This window comes from Polypterus senegalus, chromosome 6 (genome assembly GCF_016835505.1).
Source record: "Polypterus senegalus isolate Bchr_013 chromosome 6, ASM1683550v1, whole genome shotgun sequence".
In the NCBI taxonomy this organism is placed as follows: domain Eukaryota; kingdom Metazoa; phylum Chordata; class Cladistia; order Polypteriformes; family Polypteridae; genus Polypterus; species Polypterus senegalus.
In genome coordinates, this window is record NC_053159.1 from 145570648 (window position 1) to 145595489 (window position 24842).

A 24842-nucleotide genomic window follows, 5' to 3' on the forward strand; every position below is an offset into this window, starting at 1 on the left:
GAGGACTGCCAGCTTCCCATGCCAGTCCGCACCCCCAGGCCGCCAGGAGGAGCTCTCCCGACAGCAGGATCATGCCCCGAGTTCCAGCAGGGCCTTACGGACTATATAGTGTTTTTACACAGCCCTGCTGGATACCTTGGGGACCACCAGGAGTCGTTGTAGGGGGGCTCATGGGCTTTTGTGTGCCCTATAACCCTGGAGTACGTCACAGTCATGTGACAGGAAGGAACGACGTGCTCCCGGGTTGAAGAAAAGGACTGTTTGCCCTGGCCCGGAAGGAATAAGGAACTGTGGACTGTTGGGACAGGAACACCTCCGGGTCAGGGGCTATAAAAGGACGGTGCCTCAGTCCAGACACTGAGCTGAGCTGGGAGGTAGAGGAGCAAGTGTCTGGGCGAGGAGGAGAGTTTATTGTTGGAGAGTATTGTGTTTATTATAGTTAGTAGTGTAGTTTAATTGTATGAGTAGTGTGGAAGGTGCTTGGTGCACTGTGGGAAAAGAAAATAAAGAGTCTTGGACTTTAACCTGGTGTCTGGAGTTGTACCTGAGGGTTCAAGGGAGCACTAGCGCCCCCTACTGCCACAGTATGTATATATATGTTTATGTGTGTATGTGTGTATATATATATATATATATATATATTTGTGTGTATATATGTGTTGTGTGTATATATGTGTGTGTATGTATATGTATGTGTGTATATGTAGATATGTGTATATATATATACTGTATATATATGTATATATATGTGGATGTATATGTATATGTATGGATATGTGTATATATATATGTTTATATGTGTGTGTGTGTGTATATATATATATATATATATATATATACAGTATGTATATATATATATAATATATGTATATTATGAATGACAGCAACACTCATCACTCACAACAGTGACAAAACAATTACATTGACAATCATGTTACGTTATTTTCAAAATTTTTCCTTTTCTTTTTCATTACTTCTTTAACACACTACTTCTCCGCTGCGAAGCGCGGGTATTTTGCTAGTAAATAATAAGGACAAGAACGTAATCAACAAGCTGGTTAAGTAGATGATGCCAAACTACATGGAAGGGAAGATAATGTGGAATCATGTACATCGTCACAGAGGAACTTGAATAGAATGCAGGCTTGAGTAAATATGTGGGAAATAAAATTTAATGGAAGTAAAATGTCATAATAAATTTTACACAATGTAAATATGTTCAATTTGACTACACAATGGGAGGTCGGAATCTTGAAAGTGCGCTTAATGACCAAAAAGAGGCAATCAGGAAGGTTCATAGAATTTTAAGTTATATATCAGGATGCGCAGAGTACAAGTCAAATGAGGGTATGTTTAAATTATATATACACACTAATGAGGCCTAACCTGAAGTAATGTGTACAGTTTTGGTCTCCAGTTTACAAAAACAACATATCTGCAGTAGAAGAAATCCACTGGAGAGCGACTGGACTGATTCTGGGACTGAGAGGTGTGAGTTTTGAGGAGATATTGAAAGCTATGAACCTTTTTAATTTAAGCAACCAGAAATGAAGCAGGTCCATGATGAAAGTTTTTAAAATTTTAAAGGCATTAGTACAATGAAGCCCTGTTGTTAATTTAAAGCAAATTCTTTAACACAAACACAGGGACAGAGATGGAAACATGTTAGAATCTGACTTCTCAGAAATGTTACAACATTTTCCTTAATGCAAGAAGCATAGTGTCCTGAGTAAATGATCAAATAGTGAGCTGCAAAGCAGGAGTTTAGGGTCCATCAAATCTTGAGTTGATATTTTAGACAATCAAGATAAATGGGATGGACAAGCTAGTTAGGCTGAATAAGCTCTTTTTGTCAAAAAAAAATTGATTATGATTTTTGGCTCATATCTGATTTATTGTTTTAGTGTTCAAATACATTTTGCCAGCAATCCAAATCAGAATTGATTGTATACAAATATCCACCCTGAATGTGCCCCACATATGCAGAAATTAATCAATAATAAACACATTTGTCAGATAGATAATAAATAGAACACAATGAATTGCGACAGCAGCAATAGCAACAATAGTTAAAGATTAAAAGGAAAATGAAAAAATTAAAGCTGTTGCTTTGATTGCCATTATCACTGCTACATCTCTATGCAGAAACCTGTGGATAAAGAAAGGATCGAGAATTGGTGGGAGTCACATTTGGATGGCTGGGATGCAGAACAACAGTTTGACAAATTCAGAATGTTTTATATCCAGTTACTTATGACAAGCCCGGTCTGCAAGACAATCTCAAAAAATACATGTGTGATGTGTGCCATTTCCATTAGAAAAAGCTTGGCAATTGGGAGCTTCTGCAAATCTCATTAAGGTCTGCTATCTCATTTTCTTTCCAATGGCAAATGTATTGACAAAGTAGAAATATGATTAGGTTTACTAAACAATAAAATCAAACAGTATAAATTTAAAGATAACACTAATTCAAGAATTCAAAGACAGGTCACACAAGTTGCTTATGTCTATCAGATTTAAAACCACATAATGACCTGAAAAGTTCTGATTTCATTGGGTCAACACTTCTCTAAAAAGATTAGATCTGTGTCTCATATAAGTAGTACTAGGGTGTTGTTCCGTGTTAGCCATTATCACTACATATAAGTGGAAAAATCAGATTTGAACTGCAGTGAAATTCTCACTTGCTTGTCTGCAGTTGCCAGGCTCCAACACACTACAGAACAAGAAAGTATTAAATGCACCTGTACGAGGTGTGGCAGAAAAGTAATGAGACTGATTTTTTATTTACCAAAGTTTTTATTTTTTCAAACATCAATGTTATCCCCTTCAAAGTAGTTCCCTTGGGCAGCTACACACCGATGGAGACGTTGTTCCCACTGTTGGTAGCAGCACTGGAAGTCTTCAACCGGTATGGTCTTCAGCATGTCTGTTACACTCTTTTGGATGTTTTCTAAAGTCCCGAAATGACGTCCTTTGAGGACATTTTTCAGTTTAGGAAAAAGGAAAAAGTCACACCGACTGAGGTCAGGTGAATATGGGGGCTGGGGAACCACAGGAATGCCTTTTGAGGTCAAAAATTCTGTTATGGAGAGGGCAGTTTTTCGGCACCATTTTGGCACAGACCTTTCGCATGTGCAAATGTTCAGTCAAAATTTGATGAACAGTAAATCTGTTCAAATTTAATTGTTCACTCAACATTCTTAATGTTAAACGACGGTCTGATCTCACAAGAGTGTTCACACGTTCGATGTTTTCATTGGTTTTCGAAGTTGAAGGCCTCCCTGAAAAACTTGAGCTTGGGATAAAGAATGTTCCCCATAGGCCTGTTTTAACTTTTCAAACGTCACACTTGCCGATTCTCCAAGCTTAACACAAAATTTAATGGCACAACGTTGCTCCAAATCCCGCTGTTCCATTTTGCGTGACGCACAACCAAAACACAACTTCGCTAATAGAAGTCACAAAAATCACGTAGCTAACGGAAGGAGTTGAAACTCGCCCTGAGCTATGGGAGGGTACTGATACACGTGCTTTATCAAGGACAACAGCGCAGCGTTGCCAGATCGCTTGCATTGTTGCCAGTCTCATTACTTTTCTGCCACATTCAGTCAGTCTCCCCTGCCTGTGCCCAAGATTAGTTGTGATCAAAATGTTTGTAAGACCATATGCAAGTCTTATATTATAGCTAGCAAGTTTTTCAGTTTTTTTTTTCCCACAGTGGGTAAGAATACTTTAAACAACATTGCACATAAGACATACCACAACTGATTAGTCAATTATGTCAAAGGGAATACATTTATTTTATCTCCTTTTTAAACATTTTCTATGCTCTGTTTCTATGAAAAGTAGACCTTCTTAGTCATTGTGTTGAATAACATAATGCAGTATTTAATGTTCTTCTTCATATCCAGAGAAAATTTCCTACTTTATCAAATTGCTGCTCATTTTTAATGACATGCCATTTGTCATCTTACTTAAGACCACTGGATGGCCATAATTAATATCTGTACTTTATAAAAGGAAAAAAGCTGAACAAGAAAAAAGCTTTTGGCTTGCACTTTTACAAAAGTTCCCATAACTGATCAGCCTTCACTTTTCTCATGGTAAGCACGTTGAAATCTCTTCCGTCCTGAAAAAAATATGTTACCGTCAATGTGTGAAACTAGGCATTGTATAGAATGCCTAGGGAATCTACAGAATGCTTAAAATGCGATGTCAAAGTATGAAATGATTAAAATTGCAAATATTTCCTAGCCATTCTATATAAGTCATTCTGTATAATGCCTAGGTATTATATACAATGCCTAGCGAAAGTATATAAGTAACAGACATTTCATGCTTTGCTTTAAAACGTCACACATTCAGTAGAAGACCTAGGGATTCTATACGATACCTGCTTTTCACACTTTACCTGCTTTTCACGCATATACAGTATATTATCAGTGATTCATGGTTTTCATGCAAAGATGCCGTTGCTCACAAGTGACAGCAGCTCAGCATACATTTAATGTTAGTGCAGGGACTTCGTCTAAGCCACATAGTGTATCAGTGATGTGGACTGAAGCAAACATTGTACTTTAAGCTAGGGACTTGTCTCTACTACCTGTAGAAAACCCACTGAATGTTGGTGGCATTAGTTACCATCTGCAAGATTTTTCTTTGAATGAACAAAAATTCCAGGATATCACATTAAGAAACCAGAGGATAAAATAGCTCTCTTCAAATATGTATGATACATTGGCAAAGAAGGCAGAGCTCCTGACAAATCCTTGTTGTCTAAGTACTATGAACTAAACACTACAGTAACTATCGTGACTTACATTTTCTGTAAAACTTTTTATATTTATTTTTAAAAATTCATATTAATTATATTAAAAGTACTTACCCACATACTACCTGTTATGTTTAAAATCAACTTCATGTTTGCTTCTGTTTATGCCTTATCAACATCACCATCTGTAAAAAAAGAGACAGAGAAATTATGAAGATTTGTGGCACACAAAGGTTAAGCCCATATAATATAAATAAAATGTGGGTTATAAATGCATCACAAAGGAAAATGTACATCATATCGACGCAAGTCTTCCAACAGACTTCCTCAAGATGGTGGAGCTACCAGTATTATGGGCTCCTAGCAGGAAGAGTCGGGTCCAGGCAGGCCGAAGTGACGTCAGAGATGTTAGGATTGTCAGTCTTCCGGACTGCAGACAGTGGAAGAGAAAAGGTTTCAGTCAACAGCGCTCCTCTAGTGTTCTGGCAGGAAAGTAAAATTATCTGAGCCTTTAAACTCTCCTCCATGCACACACGTGTGACACCACGTAACTTAGTGATATTAGGACTTTGATAATACACAAATACAATGTATAGTTCTGAATGGCACACAGTATCAAGTTATTTCTTCATCCCTTAATTTAGCTGTCAGCCACGCTGCCCTTATGACTGACTTTGAAGCTGACATGGTTCTAGCTTGTAATCCAAACAAAGGATTAACTTCTCCTTTAGCACATTTTGAAGCTTGCCAATATGAACTTGGAGAGAACTCTCCACAAAAGATGGTTTTGTATTGTAAGGTCCATAGACAAAACTCCAGATTGTTTCTTGGGCTAGAGGAAAATACCTAAAATGCAATATGAAATTTGCCTCTCTTTAAAAATTGCAGGAACTCAGAGGCTGAGGTTTTATGTTCAGATAGAAGAATAAATGGATTGTGGTCATTACAAGGGAAATGGGGAACATTTTACAAACCTACATTCTTTAAAAATGTCTTTTTTATTTTATAAGCTGTAATAATGATTTTGATGGCTGCCGTGGATATCTAATATCCAGTGCATGGAATACATTCTTTCATCTTCTGCCATAAAGATAAATCTTCTCATCTTCTCCCATAATGATAAATAATCTCTTTCTGAAGAGATTCATCAGGTCTACCTATCACCTGAGAGTATTCAGAATCACCATTCAGCTCTGCAAAGCCCTGAAAATAGCTGGAAACCTCAAATCCTAGAGTGATGCCCCTGGATAGCGTGCATCTCTTGTCTTACACTCACGTTTGACTGACAGAGAGCCACCTATTTTTCTCTCACTCATCCAGAGTCTCCTTCCATGTCACTTTGGGTGTGCACAATATCTCCGTTAAGGACACCCAGGCAAGATCAGCTGGTTCTTTACTAAAGCACAGGCTTGACACCAGTTCAGCAATCCTGTGCTCAAGGTGCCTGGATAAGTAGGCATCTGTTGCAGATGTTAGAATTCTAGGGGCAGACTTTATCAAAGCCAGTTACCAAAAAGTAAAACATCATAACAGGAATATAAATTTTACTTACCTCATAATTAAACATTTTTTGGGTGAGTTATGCCCTTTGAAAATTAATTATGAGTTTCAAAAAGTGTAATATTTAATGCCTACTTGTCGTCTCTATGTCCCTGTATGTACTGTTAAACACGCTCCTGCTGCTACAAGCTCTGACACTGATGCACTTTAAGCTGCTTGCTGAATGTGTTTTTATCTATTATTAGACTTTCCCTAAGAAACTGTCTCTTTGCCTCTCTTTCTTTCTAACCCAACACAACTCTCAATACTGTAATTGCTTCTTTTTAAAATGTGCTCTTTACCCCTGCCTGCCTTGGAGTGGCAGTGCTCATCAGCATGTACACGATGTATCCTTTGCTTCCTTCCTTACTGGCAAACCCACTCGTTTATTTACTATTAACAGATACAAAGCCAGCTAATTATTCACTTATTGTCCTGCTTCCACTTCTTCCACACCTTCAAAATGCATGTTCCTTCACTCACAACCTGCCCCTAATCCTAGCACTTGCCCCTGGTTGTCAAAAAAAAAAACTTATAAAAGGAAAAAAGCTGGTCTGTGTTGTATAGTGGGGTCAATGGTGATTGTGCCATTCTAAATAAGTAAATACATGGTCAGGCTTATCCGGGGTGTAGATGTGTGTGGTAGCGACTCTGGGATGTCAGTTGGGCTGATTTGCTGAACATGTGTACATGTGCAGGCACACCCTGTTGAGTCCATTGCCTCAATAGTACTCCAGAGGCTGTAATCAATGCCAGCACGCCTGCATCCCTTGGAAATGTATAAAAAAGCCTGAACAAGAAACAAAGAAAGGGAAAGAGGAGGACTATGAGTGATGGGGCAGTATTGAGTACATGAACCAGTTTGAGGGAGAAGAGGCAGAGTGGTTGGTAGCCCTGCAGAGGAGCGTTATCAGCATTCCAGGGTGGATCTTCCCATGCTGAATTTATAGAGGAGCAGGGTGCGATGGTAGTGGTGCCCTCCTTGAGATCCTGAAGATGCTAGGTGAGTGCAGCGGAAGACAAAGGGACAGCCTGCATTTTGGCAGACGCCGTTGGAGGTAGTCAGACAGAAAGTCAGATGTGTGAACTGCAGCTGCAGACATCTCCACCAGTTGCAAAATGGTTGTGTTGATCTGGGGAGACAAAGAAAGAAGACATGCTGGGAACAGGTGGAGAAAAAAGAAAGAGCAGAAAGTTCCTGAGGAGTGTGTGGTTTTATTCCGGTTTTATCACTGAATTATGTATTGCATTTTAATTCATGGGCAGTCACTAGTTTTGTGGATTTTTTATTTATTGAAAGAAGTACATGTATTGCACTTAAGATCGTTTATTGGTTTTTTTTTTCAGTTTTGTTATTAATCATTTCAGGTTCAAGCTTCCAAGGCCAACCCAGACCATCAAATACTACCAAAACCCTTTGTGACGCTTTAGGAGCAAATTCTGTACTTTAGTCAAGTTCAAACAACATAGACGACATGCACTAAACTCTTCATATAATCGACCAGCTAGAATGAAGTCAGTCACACAGTGCAAAGCTCAGTACCTCAGCAAAGCAACCCATTAAAGCCATTGTGTATTTTTTACAGAGGTTTCAAAACAAGATCAACACCTTCTTAGCACCTGGCCTGTACTAATACATTTGCCGGCCACAGACTATGGCACTACACTACGAATGACCTTGATCTAGATAGATAGATAGATAGATAGATACTTTATTAATCCCAAGGGGAAATTCACATAATCCAGCAGCAGTATACTGATACAAAGAAACAATATTAAATTAAATAGTAATAAAATGAAAAAATAAAAATAAAAAAGCAGACAATAACTTTGAGTAATGTTAGCATTTACTCCCCCGGGTGGAATTGAAGAGTCGCATAGTGTGCGGGAGGAACGATCTTCTCAGTCTGTCAGTGGAGCAGGACAGTGACAAAAGTCTGTCACTGAAGCTACTCCTCTGCCTGGAGATGACACTGTTCAGTGGATGCAGTGGATTCTTCATGATTGACAGGAGTTTGCGTAATGCCCGTCGCTCTGCCACAGATGTTAAACTGTCCACCTTTACTCCTACAATAGAGCCTGCCTTCTTAACAAGTTTGTGCAGGCATGAGGCGTCTTTCATCTTAATGTTGCCACCCCAGCACACCACCGTGTAGAAGAGGGCACTCTCCACAACCGTCTGGTAGAACATCTGCAGCATCTTACTGCAGATGTTGAAGGATGCCAACCTTCTCAGAAAGTATAGTCTGCTCTGACCTTTCTTACATAGAGCATCAGTATTGGCAGTCCAGTCCAATTTGTCATCCAGCTGCACTCCCAGATATTTAAAGGTCTGCACCCTCTGCACACAGTCACCTCTGATGATCACAGGGTCCATGAGGGGCCTAGGCCTCCTAAAATCCACCACCAGCTCCTTGGTCTTGCTGGTGTTAAGATGTAAGTGGTTTGAGTCGCACCATTTAACAAAGTCTTTGATTAGCTTCCTGTACTCCTCCTCCTGCCCACTCCTGATGCAGCCCACAATAGCAGTGTCATCAGCGAACTTTTGCACATGGCAGGACTCCAAGTTATATTGGAAGTCTGATGTATATAGATTGAACAGGACTGGAGAAAGTACTGTCCCCTGCGGCGCCCCTGTATTGCTGAACACAACGTCAGACCTGCAGTTCCCAAGACGCACATATTGAGGTCTGTCTGTAAGATTATATATATATATATGTGATCATGGTGAGCCTGGCCTATCTTGTATTCCTCATTACTGGTAAATATCAAACTCAGAATTATAGCTGAGTCAAATTTGTTCTTTAAACCAAATGAACAAAAGAAAAGGGAGAAACTAATAAACATTTGTAAACATCCTAGGGCTTATATTTTTTAGTTGCATGTAGCATCTGAAGGACAAAAATAAATTTGAAAACAACAGGACAGGCATTTCAAAAAAAGCACTTAAATTTGTCTGCAACGTTTAGAATGAATATGTAAGATACATTTTCAGAAGTCATCAGAAGAGAAATGGTGATTAGCTAATAATCTCTCAAGGCTTTCTTAATTAACATAAATTTAAATTTAAACAAATGTTACAGAATGTTGTTCAGACTAAATACTCTGGGGAAGGAGACCTGGCATACTTGTTAAGTATTGGCTAATTTATACAAGTTGTAGAGATTAATTCTTAATTCAGTGATTCAAGATTTTATCTTAAATGAAATTGAATAGCCTATAAATTTAAAACATGCTTTCTTCTTAATGACCATCCTTAAGAAGATTTGAAGTGACATATACACAAGTATTTCACCAGTAATCTGTGGATGACAAAAATTTATATTAAATGAATTTTTAAATTAGGCTACTGAAAACTACTCCCATAACAACATAATTTTTGCACTGAACTGTTAATTGACATGGGTTTTATTATTTTTTTTCCTTTTCAATAATGTTTCCTGCCTTGCACCCTGTGTTGGCTGGGATTGGCTCCAGCAGACCCCCGTGACCCTGTGGTTAGGATATGGCGGGTTGGATAATGGATGGATGGATAAATGATTCAAAGGGATTCAAATTAATAGACAATTTTCTGTGTTTGGTGATATATCCAAAGTTGGTGCGACTCACATACTGGAGGACATTGGGGGAAATTAAGAGTAAGTGTTTTTAACACGAATGTAGAAGGGATTTCTTCCCACAAAAGGTTGTGAGAATCTGGAACAAACTAGCATATGGAAAATGTGGAAACCTTGACAGCCAAGGTGCGAAACACACTGGTCCAGGGCCACCAGATTGACTCATTGACACTCAATATCAAAACAGCAGTTTCTGAAAATACATTTTTAAAAACATGCTTTGATGTTATGAATCATTTAGTGCCCATAACTTGCTTTGTGAGAAATAGGCTATAATGCAAAAGAAAGCCATTGCTGTTTTTGTCATTTTTGTAACTGTAGCACTAAATATGAATGGAAGGAAAAATAAATATGTATGTTATTTTACCCAAAAACGGTTATTAAATATCATTGCACATATTGTGGTATTATAATACCAATTTATTTAAGCACCAAATTGCCCCTTTAAGAGTGAGGCCATATAGGAGTGGCAGGAAAACAGGACTTTCCTGTCATTACAGGCCAGAACATTGCTAAAGACTCTGAAGATTAATACAGATTGGCTACTTTAAGACAATCAGTAGCATGGATATTTCCTTAGACACATGGCCCTTTTAAGGTTAAACTAGAATGGGTTCTAACCTGGTGTTTCTGCAGACTAAGAGGGCCTCCAATGACTCCAAAGCTGATTTCACAACTTAGTGAGTAAATATCTCAGTTAAAGGATTTACAGAATTGTTAGCAGCCAACTGCAGGATTGAGCGCAAGGCTTGCTTAGAAGAGATGCAAAGCCCAGGGTGAACATTATAGGGAAACGTGATTCAAATTAGGCCAAAATACTGTGTTCAAAATCTAAATTTATATCTATTATATATTATATATTAGATGTATATCTAAATGTACATTAAAAGCTATATTTAATATAAAAAATCTAATCAAATCCATCACTTTTACTAAAATAGTTGTCCTTCCATCAAATTCATTAATCTGTCCTAATGACAACCACCATGAATTCAAGTATTCTTCCTTGATGTTGGATCACAGACTCATCATTTCATTTTTACCTAAAAATACGTAAAACTGTTTTAAGATATTTAAGGTTAAAAGCAAAGATGTTTTCTTCTTTTAAAAAATGTGGAACTGCAAACTGTATGTGATGAATCTCAACAGGACTTCCACCACTAAAAAGGTGGTGAATGCTGTCAAATAGGAAACAATTGCTAATACAATTAGCAGTCCAATGCTTTTTAAATTTTTCAAATTTCAAACTTTTAGAAGTTCTAAAGTTAGAATTTGTAGACAAAAACAAATTTAAAATGTACTAAAACTTTACAATCTGCATTTTTTTATTTTTTATTTTAGGTAACATTAAGTGTTTCATGGCCCTGCTAAATATAAAAGGAATGTTTGAACTTCTTGGTCAGAGGAGATAGTTCTTCTAAGATAGAAAATAACAAACTAAATGATGTGACTGGAGAAGGGATTAAAGCAGGGGTGTCGAACTCCAGGCCTGGAGGGCTGCAGTGGCTGCAGGTTTTCATTCTAACCCTTTTCCTAATCAGTGACCAGCTTTCACTGCTAATTAACTCCTGTTCCCTTCATTTTAATAGCCCTGTTCTTAAGGATTCATTCCTCTGAATTGATTCCTTTCTTCATTAAATGGCAGCCAAACAGAAATGAGGCATGAAACGAGCCAACAAATGACCAGCTAAATCGGGGCTTCAGACTCCAACCAGTTTCACAATGAGAAACAGATTCTTGCTGTTAATTAAACTCATTATTTAATTCCATGGCTTGTTGGTGCTCTCATTCTGCCACAGTGGACATTTCCAGAACTGTTGATTTTTCTGTTTTTTCTAAGATCACCCTCACAAAGTTTTGGTAAGCTGAGAGATCAGTCTTACTGAGACCTTCACCTTTCTCTATTTTCACATATTTTGTGATGGGCACAGGTGAGCTGGTCATATGGATTCTTGTTCTGTGTCTTGTTATGGTTTGGCTGCTAATTAAGAAAAAGGAAGCAATTAGGGGGCCTGAGTCAAGGTAATTAAAATTAAGGCAAAAGAAGGTAATTACCAGCAAAAACTGGTCACAAATTAAGAAGATGGTTAGAATAAAAACCTGCAGCCACTGCAGCCCTCCAGGACCGGAGTTCAACACCCATTTTGACCTCACCTATTTCAGATTCTGTTTCTCTTTACCTCCCTAAATCTACATCCATCTGCATTCCTTTAACACTAGAATTACCAGAGCCTACGAAATAACTCGTAAATCCATCCCACCTTAAATCGCTTCTTAAAATCATTCACAGCTCTCCACCAGCATCTTTTGTCATCTAAATGTGCTGATAAAAATCAGGCTGCGAGCAGCCGGCTATTCCATCCCCCCACCGACTTAGAGCGTGCACAAACCTCTCCCAGCTCATACCTTGATTGATTTTCTGGGAGTGAAGTGGAGTTTTAGAGTGGAAATAATTGATTGTTGTTTGGAACACACGCATTTCATGTCTGTTCCGTTTCTACAGTAATCTGTGTAAGCACATTGTTAAAACAGAAACGTTTTTTATATTCTACTAGTAGATGACACAATGTAGGCATAAACTATATAATGTATGAAGCCTGAAGTATCACACAAATACTTTCACAAAAGGTACTAATCTAACACAACAATTGCGCTTTTATGCAAAAATATAACTGCAGAAACAAAAAGCCGCCTTAACATGCGACATTGACACCTGTTGGTTATGTTGGTTCTGTGGCGCAATAGATTGAGGAGATTAGAAGGCTTAACGCGTGGCTCAAATCTTGGTGCAGGGTGGAAGGGTTAAGGTTTATGGGGCATTGGGACTCCTTTTGGAACAGATGGGACCTGTTCCGCCGTGACAGGTTAGATCTATACATGGAAGAACAAACAATGGTGTAGAAATAAAAATGCATAGTAATGTAAATTCTAAGCAAACACGTACATGTAGAAGGATTAACACATTAAAAATAGCTTGCCTTAATGCTAGAAGTATCAAAAATAAGGTAAGTGAGTTGGAGTTGTATGTAGCAGAGCATAATTATGATATTATAGCAATAACGGAAACCTGGCTAAATAACAAAGATGGGGATGAGTGTAACATAGAGGGATACACATTTTTTAGGAAGGATAGATAGAACAGAAAAGGAGGTGGGGTTGCTGTTTATGCCAAACAGGGTTTAAATGTAAGTCATCTTCAGTTGGATGATGAGCCCCATCTTAGTGAGGACATGTGGCTTCGCCTGGAAAATATTAGGGAAAAAGGTCTCATTTTAGGAGTGTGTTATAGACCACCCAATTCAGACAGTAATTTCAACACACATCTTTTTAGTAATATCAAAAAGGCAAGTTTACAGGGGGATATTATAGTCATGGGGGACTTTAATTATCCAAATATTAACTGGGATAACCTTTCAGTGCAATTCGCTGCTTGTTAAAACGGATGACTCCTGCTCTTACGTTCAAGTCTGCGTGGATATTATGAACTATCGTTTCTGTTCAAGTTCTATTTAAATTTTAAATAGAAGGAATTTTTATTTAGTCAACAGAATATTATTCAGGAATAAATCAACTCAAACCTTAAATAACTTTTTTTGGCAACAAGTTCGTTTCTGTTTGGTGTGAGGTTCTGTGTTGTGGAGATTTTCAGGATGGACTGCAGGTGCTCATCAGTGAGGCGACTCCTGTGTGCTGTTTTGTTAGTCTTCATGACTGAGAAGAGCTTCTCACACAGATATGTGCTACCAAACATGCACAAGGTTCGAGCCGCATGTAGACGGAGCTGGAGCATTTTTGTGGGAATGGAGTGAATAAATTGTGCGGGCCCTGCAGTATCGTACTTTGCCTTCAGTGTGCCATTACACTGCAGCTCAATCACCTCCATCTGAATCTGCACAGGTGCAGTTTCCACATCGACGGCAAATGGGTTGCGAAACAACTCAAAATTCTTTTTTTGTTCTTCAAAGTCACCAAAGCGCCGTGCAAAATCAGTGTGCTCAGTTTATCAGCAAACTGCGTATTTGGGGACACCGTTGTGCCGAGTTGGTTCAACATTACTTGGCAACAGGGAAAGTGGGGCAAGTTGCACTGGTGCATTTGTGTCTCCCATAAAAGTAGCTTCACTTGAAATCACTTTGTGATTTTGTACTGGTAAAAACGTCTGCTGAAGTGTCAGATTCTTCTTTAACTCTTCTGCTTTCTGTATCTTGTGCATTGCATTCAGGTCTTTCAGGTTATCTTGATGCTTTGTCTCATAGTGCCGTCTTAGATTAAATTCTGTAATTACAGCCACATTAGCTGCACAAATGAGACACACGGGTTTACCGGCAATGTCAGTAAACATATACTCAGCCTCCCATCAGTTTTTAAAGGCTCTATGTTCAGAATCACCTTTTCTCTTCGGCATCGTGTGGGCTAGCTTCACAATAACTTGCAGCATCATAAGCTAGACTTGATTAACGCGGTAAGTGTTCGGTTTTATATGTCACTCGCTCACTTCTAATTGTTTCGCTGCCTTCTTAATTATATAATGCATGTTTTCTTCAGAGCTTTTTGTAGCTCTTCCTGGTTTTCTACGTAATGCATGATTACATGAGAGGCGTGATGATGTCACACGAAACTCCGCTCCCCCCACGGCTTTCGAGCTCAACTCCATTACAGTAAATGGGGAAAAATAACTTCTAGTTATGACCATTATGTGTAGAATTTCGAAATGAAACCTGCCCAACTTTTGTAAGGAAGCTGTAAGGAATGAGCCTGCCAAATTTCAGCCTTCTGCCTACACGGGAAGTTGGATAATTAGTGATGAGTCAGTGAGTCAGTGAGTCAGTGAGGGCTTTGCCTTTTATTAGTATAGATTTAGATAGGAATATAAGTAACAAGATGGTTAAGTTTGCAGATGATACCAAGATAGGTGGATTAGCAGATAATTTGGAATCCGTTATATCATTACAGAAGGACTTGGATAGCATACAGGCTTGGGCAGATTTGTGGCAGATGAAATTTAATGTCAGTAAATGTAAAGTATTACACATAGGAAGTAAAAATATTAGGTTTGAATACACAATGGGCGGTCAGAAAATCGAGAGTACACCTTATGAGAAGGATTTAGGAGTCATAGTGGACTCTAAGCTATCAACTTCCCAACAGTGTTCAGAAGCCATTAAGAAGGCTAACAGAATGTTAGGTTATATAGCACGATCTGTGGAGTACAAGTCCAAGGAGGTTATGCTCAACCTTTATAATGCACTGGTGAGGCCTCATATTGAGTACTGTGTGCAGTTTTGGTCTCCAGGCTACAAAAAGGACATAGCAGCGCTAGAAAAGGTCCAGAAAAGAGCGACTAGGCTCATTCCAGGGCTACAGGGGTTGAATTATGAGGAAAGATTAAAAGAGCTGAGCCTTTACAATTTAAGCAAAAGAAGATTAAGAGGTGACATGACTGAAGCGTTTAAAATTATGAAGGGATTTAGTACAGTGGATCGAGACTTGTATTTTAAAATGAGTTCATCAAGAACACGGGGACACAGTTGGAAACTTGTTAAGGGTAAATTTCGCACAAACATTAGGAAGTTTTTCTTTACACAAAGAACGATAGACACTTGGAATAAGCTACCAAGAAGTGTGGTAGACAGTAAGGCATTAGGGAGTTTCAAAACTCGACTTGATGTTTTCTTGGAGGAAACAAGTGGATAGGATTGGCGAGCTTTGTTGGGCTGAATGGCCTGTTCTCGTCTAGAGTGTTCTAATGTTCTAATGTTTCACGTTTCATCATCAGTGTGAGCCTCTCCCAATGTTTATTGTGTTAACTGTAAGTGGAGGAATAGTATCGGCAAAGTTTGAGCACTCAAATGTTTTTCTTTTTTAACATTTCAGCCTGTTAATAATAAACATTAACAGATAAAGGAGTTCAGTGTGGTTGCATCACCCCTTCGTGGCATTGCACATGAAGAAGCACATTGTTAAATCACCACACAGAAGCTTTGGAGGTTAGCTGGATTCAAAGCCAGAGCACAGCAATACAAAGCGTGCGACAAACTCTAGTTACAATGAGATAACTTAAAGTAACATGTGATCGCATTTGCTGTCTTTCCTCCCTGACACTGCTTGATCACCTTCATTTTTGTGTTGAGATCAATTGCTTTTTTCTGTAATGTTTAGACAAATATAACTGAACGTAGTTGAAACTGCTGTAGGTAATAAACTGAGATCAAGATGAATGAGTCATGGCTAACGGAGTTGGTGTGGTGGAAACTGTCATTTGCCCTTGAGACGTGGTAGTGGTCATAAGTCAAATGGCCGTAAGATGCATAGATCAACTCATTAAGTTGTGAAATCAGCTTTGGAGTCATGGGAGGCCATTTTAGTCTGCAGAAACACCAGTTTAGAACCCATTCTAGTTTAACCTTCAAAGGGCCATTTGTCTAAGGAAATATCCATTGAACACTACCTGTAATAAAAAATATCTGAGTTTAGACCTTGTAACACAAATATTTATAACTGATTTGTGCCAAATATGTTACAGTCATGGTTCAAATAATCTTATGTGGAAGTATTGTAAGGGTACACCAGGGAAGGATTTAAGACAAACCTAGAAGATATCTGTTCCTGTCTCCACCGGTGGGCCAGCTTAAATACAGCCAATGCAGGAAGCGGGGTAGAATACACTTCTCTTTGTTCATATATCTATTAAATTGCTGCCCTAAGTTACTGAACAGGGCTTTCTGATCCTAGGCCACCAACCCTTTTTCATTTGTTTCTTTCATATCTATTACACTCTATCTTTACTTTCATGTTGCACATAGCACTGTTGAACTTTATCATAAAAACTAAATGTTAAGATGTAAGAAAGAGGGTTCATGTTCAACAAAATTCATTATATCTTTGGGTCTCATCCTGAGGTAGTCTGGGGAAGTTTAAACACACGTTAAAATAAATTGATGAGGTCTCAGTTTTCTAACTACCCCTAAGGTAAAAAGAAAACAGAATGAGAATGACTTACCTTCAATACAGGATGTGAGTGTAAAATACATATTGTGAGGTTTCTGAACTCTTTTAGGACTCCACATATTGGGATATCCCGCTGAAGCACGACTGCCCGGTCTGAGAAGGACTGCTTGTCCGTCTCCGAGGCAACTGCAGGTTCACAGTGCAGCAGCATAGCGCAGGGGAAACAACTACAAGCCAATCGACATCGCGCTATAAGTGCCAGTCATCGATGGGTGATGCAAGGAACATTATAAATGTAGGGAACAGTATAACTTGCCCACTGACCTGGCCCAGAATCTGCCCATTTGCTGTGTCTGTGTATGGGTGAGTGGCAGCTCCCGCCGCACTAAATAACCCCACTGTCCCTGTTTCAAGTTGAATAAAGCTGGTTTTGCTAAAGTACTGAAACTCAGCCTTGTGTTTTGGGGTGCAAGACAGTGACTAACGCGTCACAATATCCATGACAAAGTGAAAAAAAGAAAGAAAATCACTAATAAGACCCCAACATATTGATAGCAGTTATGAAGCCAGTATGTACCCAAAAGCAGTAACAATAGAAAAAATGTAGGAACTGCTCTGATAGATAATTGGGCATTTAGTGCCACATTACAAAAACTGACAAGGACTGTCTTCATTGTTTTAATATGTTGTTTATTAAAATAGAAAAAAACGCTGTGTGAGCATGTCTGCCTTGCATCTGTTAAACTCATGACTGGCCCCAGTAGCCATGGATTCTGCAAGTGAATGAAACAGGAAATAGGTAAAGACACCAGGGCGAACTTGGGGTAAAAATAATCACTCACTTTAAAAGTAAATCAATTTTCAGTAAATAACATTTAGTCCTGAAGCAACATTTCTCCAGTGCTTAACATTTGGAAAGCCGTCTGGCTGGAGAAAACGTAGCTGTCAAGAACTGCTATAGGCAGCAGCAAGACACTGATTAGTTAAGAACTATCAGGTCTATGTTGAGCTCAAGAAAAGGGCTGTTTTCAAAAGGAAATATATATTTTTTTCCGGGGTATTACTGCTTTCTAATAGGAGGACACAATCTTGCTAAAGCTTGAGAGCAACAGGAGCGTATTTAAATTTGAAAGGCTGGTGTCACAGTTGGAGCTCATGACATATCCTTTGCCACAAGTTTAAAACTTATAAATAACTTTTCAGATTAACTCTAAGAGCCATTCACTACCATGGGGCAATTTCCTATACATTTAAATATCTGAACTAACAATTAATTGAATGTTAGCAATTGCTCTGGGACTCTCAAACTCAATGTCTAAACAAAACTGCAGTATTGAGCTGTTTAAAAACCTGAGCAGATGTTTTTAGCCAATTAGTATCCCTCAAACTCCCTCCCCCTATTTAATAGTGTATAATCATTCAATATTAAATTATGATTCATTGCAGTGCACTTTAATCCGTTACAAGAAAGAAGAAAAAATAAAGAGAAAGAGTTAAGCTTTTGCTGAATAATTACTGGCCTATCGGAGGTATTGACTTTTGAGTTCCCATGGTGGTAGCCCATTACGTTTTATATGACAAATTATGCACTTTTCACTGAAAGTTTACCAAGCCAGACAAAAAAGAAAAAAAAAAACATTAGTTTTAATAATTCAGAGATAGAATTGGCTTTAATTTAAAACATTCTAATTTGTTGATTGGTAATTTAATGCTTAATAATTAAAGACAAATAAAAGGAAAATATACGAGCACAACAGACACCAAATTCAATTTGAACACTGAAGTTCTATTTAATCAGGATAAAAAACATTTCTAATTATTTTCAAATCATTTACCAGTCTAAAATAGGAAATGCCCACAGTAGAGAAGATTACTTTATGCTTGCAGTTATTATCCTAAGATAACTAACTAGCTTCATTTGTGATCTGATTCATTTTACAAGCTAAAAAGACTAAAGTAGAAGCCAATTAAATTAGTCAGCTGCTTTGCACTGTTGGATGCATAATAAGTGCACAGTCATGGAAGAGATCATTTCACAGCACTAAAAGGTTTGTTATTCTGCAATGCACTGATACCAGGGGTGGCTCCTGCCTTGCATCTGATGCTGCTGAGATATGCTATGGCACTCCAGAGCCCTGAAGTCCCTAAGCAAGATAATCAGTTACAAATCATCTTAAATGATGTATTTTATTGCTAGCAACTATAAAATATAAAGCACCTACAGAACTTGAATGGTACTGTGGTCTAGATTGCTTAAGGACCCAGATTAGTTCTGTCTTCCCTCACACCAAACAAATGCATGTTAATGTGTTAACATGTTCTGGTATCTGGGTCAGACTGATCCCACTGATAAGCACCAACTGTATAGCGCCCAGACTCTGGAATGACCTACCGAAATGAATTAGATCAGCTGACTCCATGAATTCTTTTAAAAAACAACTCAAAACTCATCTGTTCAGGGAGGCCTTTAGCTTTACCTGACTTTATTACTCTTCTTTCAGTTTACCTCTATGTCAAGATGCTCATGTAACCTGTGTGTGTGTGTGCTAGACCATCAATTATGTTGTCTGTTAGGCTTTTTTTCTCTGAATTTACTATCTTACCAGTGGCGTAGCTCGAGTTCGTGCCACTCGGGGCGGGGCAGGGCTTCAATTTGGCGTCCTCCAACATATCTGAATATGTTAAACTATTTAAATAGAAAATTAAAATGACGTATAGAGAAAAATTAAGATACATTTTGCATAGATGTATTCATATATAAAGAAACAGCAATAATTTTTTATATACATTTATAAGCATCAACTAGACAAGAATATAGTATAGACGCACTGATAAGCCGTGTTCTAATTATTAGTTTAATATAATTACGCTACGAAAACCAGAACCAAAGTAATAGGTGAGGATGTTTTCTGCGCAGAGCAAAAACGCATTTGGATTAATAACGAAACAAAATTATAAATTGAAAATTAGTTGTTTATCTTCCTAGAAATTATTATCGGTGCAACGTTTATGTTTATTTTTGTCATTGCCTCATACATTTCAACTGCTGTGTCTGATGCAGAAGGACAGTCTGAACATTATTTTTCAAGCATTTGTAGTTAAAAATCAGAGAATTTGACTTTTTTCATACATTAGTGATATTTTTCCGAACCCTTCTGCTTACACACGAATTGTACGGAGCCTTGTGGCCAATAATGCCGCCCCCAAAAATGTGCCGCCAGGGCAGACCTCCCCCTCCGCCCCCCCCAGCTACGCCACTGTATCTTACTCTTCTTTATTTATTTATCTGGTTTAGTACAATGCTATATACTGTATACACTGCTGTTCTTTCATAAACTCTGTGAAGTGCCTTGAGAATGGGAAAGGCGCTATATAAATAAAATTAAATATTAAATGGAAAAGCAGTTATGAAACTGCATAAACGACTTGACTTAAAAAACATAATTTTGAAGAAGCAACTACGTAAAATGTTTTGAGTCAGGTTGTAATCTCATAGCCATGTAAGGATAACAAATTCACAATATTAACATATCCTGATGTCATATCCTGGCTGAAGAAATAAAAATAGTGGCCAAGTATAATACAGTAATGCTGAAAATAACATAAAAGATAAATAAAACTGGGCTGAGCAGATACAGAAAACTCTCACAGTGTTAACCAGGAGCAACCCTAATGCTAGAATTCAGAAGGTTTCTAATCCACCGCCTATGCAAATCAGAATCTGTCTCACCATACTGCCAGGGGAGGAACTTAACTCACAGATGCTCCAAGCCATGACTGCACGGAAGAAGTAGATTAAGAAGATATGGATTCCGTCCAGTTCTCTACCAGTATATAAACTAGAATATCAGGGATTTCTCGCCCACCTGCTAGCCAAGATTGTTTCTATGCCATCCGCTTACTTTAAGTGCTCTCAAAAAAGAAAAAAAAAAAGTGCAGGACTACAGCTGGAATCAACACTAGAATCAGTCAATTAAGTAGCCTACACAAAAAGTATGCATTTAAATACAACAGCACAGCATGAAACAAAAATAGTGGGTAGCAAATGACAGTTCCATAGCTTTCAGGAGTTCTGCTAGTGTTAAGCACTTTGTAATGAAATGTACTAAGAGTAAAACATGAGATGCTTAGTAAAGACCTGAGTCCTGCATATTCCCATGTAAGATACACTATTGTCCTGAACACTGTTCTGCATTTACAGCCAGGACTAGCACCTGCTCTAAAGAAGATGTGGCTTTGTTGTGATGTAAGATTTTGCATATACAGTGGAACCTCGAGATACGAGTTTAATTCGTTCCATCACTGAGCTTGTATAGCGAATTTCTTGTATCTAGAACAAACTTCCCCATTGAAAATAATGGAAATCCAGTTAATCCGTTCCGCACCCCTAAAAATATCAATATAAAAATCAATTTTCCTAACAAATAATACTGATAAATAATATATACAAGTGGAACCTCGGTTTGCAAGTAACTTAGTTTACGAGTGTTTTGCAAGACAAGCTAAATGTTTTAATTAATTTTGACTTGATAAAACGAGCGATGTCTTGCAATACAAGTAGTATGGATACACTTTGTGCGCTGAGCATCATGTGAGCATAACTGTAGCTGATGGTTCTTCTCTCTCGTGCGCATCTCTCTCTCCTTATCTCTCTCGCTTGTGCACGCGTCTCTCTCTCTCTCCTTATCTCTCGAGCTCGCACGCGCTTCTCTCTCTCCTTATCTCTCGCTTGCGCGCGCCTCTCTCTCTCTCTCTCCTCTTGAGGGCAATCGTCTCCTATTCTTCGTCTGCATGTCCGCGATATTTTTGGATATGCTTATACAGCGAACTGCTACAGCGAAACAATGAAATCACAACGCACAAACACTCCTCCTCAGTGAAGTCAAGTTTCATGATGTGCTGATAGATGGCTGCATCGATGAGGAGGTGAGCACGGAATGCCTTGTCAAAACATGCTCCATCCATGATGTGGTTGGCTGTTGTACTTCCAGGATAGATCAACTGGATCACCTCTAGTAGTCCAGAATCCTCCATGATGTTACCCATTGATCCAAGATAAGACTTCAGCAGGTGAAATCCACCCAACCTTGCAATGACGGGTAGATTTTCCTGCTTTATGATATCCACAGCCTTAAGCCAAATCGGAACACCAAAGATCAGTATAGCGACTGTCAGCAGAGAGCCGTATACACTCTTTGAGAGCGGTAAAGATGGTGTTGAGGTCATTAGGGTCACCTTCAATGACTGGGAGGAAGTTGATTTGTGTGCTCTGCTTTGCATCATCTGCATTCATTCTCTTCATCCAGCCATTCCAGTTGGAGTGTTGGAACTCAGGATCCTGGGCTTTAATCACTCACCCTGCTTCCCAGAGTGTGTCACCTGGAGTGATGATTGACTGGTCATGAGCCAGAGAGGAGGAGAGCTCAATGATGGGGAGAAACGTGATGGTGTTTATTCCTGTCTGTTTCCTGTTGGTAAATGGGTGAATCTTCAGTTCAGCTTCTCTCAGGATCTTACTTTGTCAAGTGCCTTCAACTTCACCAAGGGGACAGCTGCTGTTGTCTGTGGATCTGGCAAAGGTGGTGCCAGAGAAGTAACTTTGATCCAACCCATTGAGTGGAAGGGAGTGTTTCCATGAATAGACAAAATGTTTAAATCTATATTGTCCCCAACAAACTCAGTGACTGCATTGTTTGTTTCCCCAACCTCCATAGAGACCACTTGATTGTTACTCGACATTTCACTGTCACTGGCTGTCATCACTGATAGATCCTCAAGTGCAGCATCAACCGCAACCTCCTGATTGATCTGATCATCGGTTTCTTCCACAGTGGTGTCAAGAGTGTCATAAATATCTAGGGCACCATCTCCATTCCTGCTATTAAGGAAGCAGTATTTGTAGTTTTGTGTCTCCGAGTAAGACTCAGTGTATCCCAGTTGGTGTAACTTGGTGAGCATCCATTTTGACCCAAATCTATGATTAAGTTGTATGGCAAGCCCCATTTGGTGTGGCAATATTCCTAACCGAGCTAGACATTCCTTAATAAAGTTCTGACCCCAAATGGCAACTCTTTCGTCTGTCTTGACAATCGGTCTCAAGAACATCTGAAGGCTCGCAGGAACAAGTGCCAGCTGACTATCGATGTCAGTCATATTGTGTGCGTTGGGGTATGACTTTGGATCTAGATCAATCATGGCAATGTCATTGCATATGAACTTGAGTGCTGTCTTTATGATCTGAGTCTTCTCATCTCCATGTTCAAGATTAGCATGATGCTCTTGCAGAATGTTGTCCGTGCCATCTTTGAGACAGAGCACATCTGCCCTTCTCTCCTGTCTTGTGAAATACAAGGTATCATAGTATTTCTCTTGGAGTTTTATCTTTAGCCAATACTTTGAGTAACAGAGGCTCTTATCTGGTGACTGATCAAACTCCTGCAGTTTTTTGTGGACTTGGTCAAGCATCATCACCCCATGTTCTAATTCTGAGTCAAACCATTCGCAGAATTCACTAAAAATTGCATCTTGTTCCTCATCAATTTTCCTCTGTCCTCTCTGCCTTTTTCCTTCCTTTTCAGTCTTGAAGTAATGTGCACTTCTCTCAAAAAGAAGTTTGCAGTGCAAATGGTACAGTGTTTCTTCTGCTACCAAGTCGTTGATCCCCTCCAGGCGTCCAGTGACTTCAGTGCCCCAGTCATCCCCGCTACTCTATGCTGTCTTCAGCAAGCTTGCCTTCAGTTTATCTGCAGTCAAATTATCTGGTACTCTATATTTCTTTCTAGCTTCTGCTGGATTATTTTTGTAGAGCTGAGCGGGTTGGTTGCAAAGAATGCATACATCCTTATACACGACTGTGAACTTGTAGAACTACAGGCAGTAGATGCATTGAATTCAGAGCAAGTGCATCTTCTCTTCAACTTTGATGACTCTTTCTCTGCCTTTGATACTTGAGCTGACTTCTTGGTGATCTCAATAAAGTTGTTGTACAGATCATTTTTACACTTGAAGTGGTACCTCAGTTTTCCATCCTTTTGAGCCTCCTTCATACGTTCCACAAATGTAGCATTTTTGACTCTTCTACATGTTTCAAAAAAGTAGATTAGCCCTTTGGAGTTGCCTATGTAAGCCTCTGAACTGGTGTATCTGGGCCTTCACAAATAAAGCAATTGAACATAAGTAACGTCTTTATCATGCATATTGCTAGACTCAAATGGCCTGCAAAGTAGAATATGAGATATATATAGAAATTATTTTTCCACAATGGACTGTTTGTGGCAAAATATAAATGCTAACAATCAACTCAGAATCATGAAAAAATCCCTTATTTGACACCTCACAAGTTACTTAAGGCTCAATTTAAAAAAAATCAATTTTTCAAAAAATAATTAATTGGTACCCTAACTTGAGCAGAATTTTTTCAGGGTTTCCAACGGGAGTTGAATTTCAACATTTTAATACATGTTATTACACACCTTTGCAAACATATTGGTGAAAGAATTGTTTGGTAACAATTTATTTTGCAGATATTCATATGTTTCCCTTGCTATTATAGACATCTGTTCTCTCAGAAACCTTGGGATCTCTGCACTGCAAGTACAGTTGCAAACATGAAGTTAAAAGTTTTTCTTGGATACCATTACAAACTACATGGGGTAAGTAACATATGAAAATTTTTTTCGTGACCTTTGTTACAAATTACATGGGATAAATAACATATAAAAAATATTTTTGGGTGGAATATTCATGCCCAGTCAAAATCATTACCACAGAAACAGGTGTGATGTTTTTTTAGAATTTATGAGAAATTCTTCACTTAGAACAAAATTTCATGTAGCACAGTAACATACCAAAATGTTAAATGTTAAATGAAGAACTCCATTGGAAACAAAACAGCTAAAGCCCCAGTAGTCTTGTGAACAAGCAAAAACCAAATCTGGATAGTGCATCACTGAAAGACATTCACA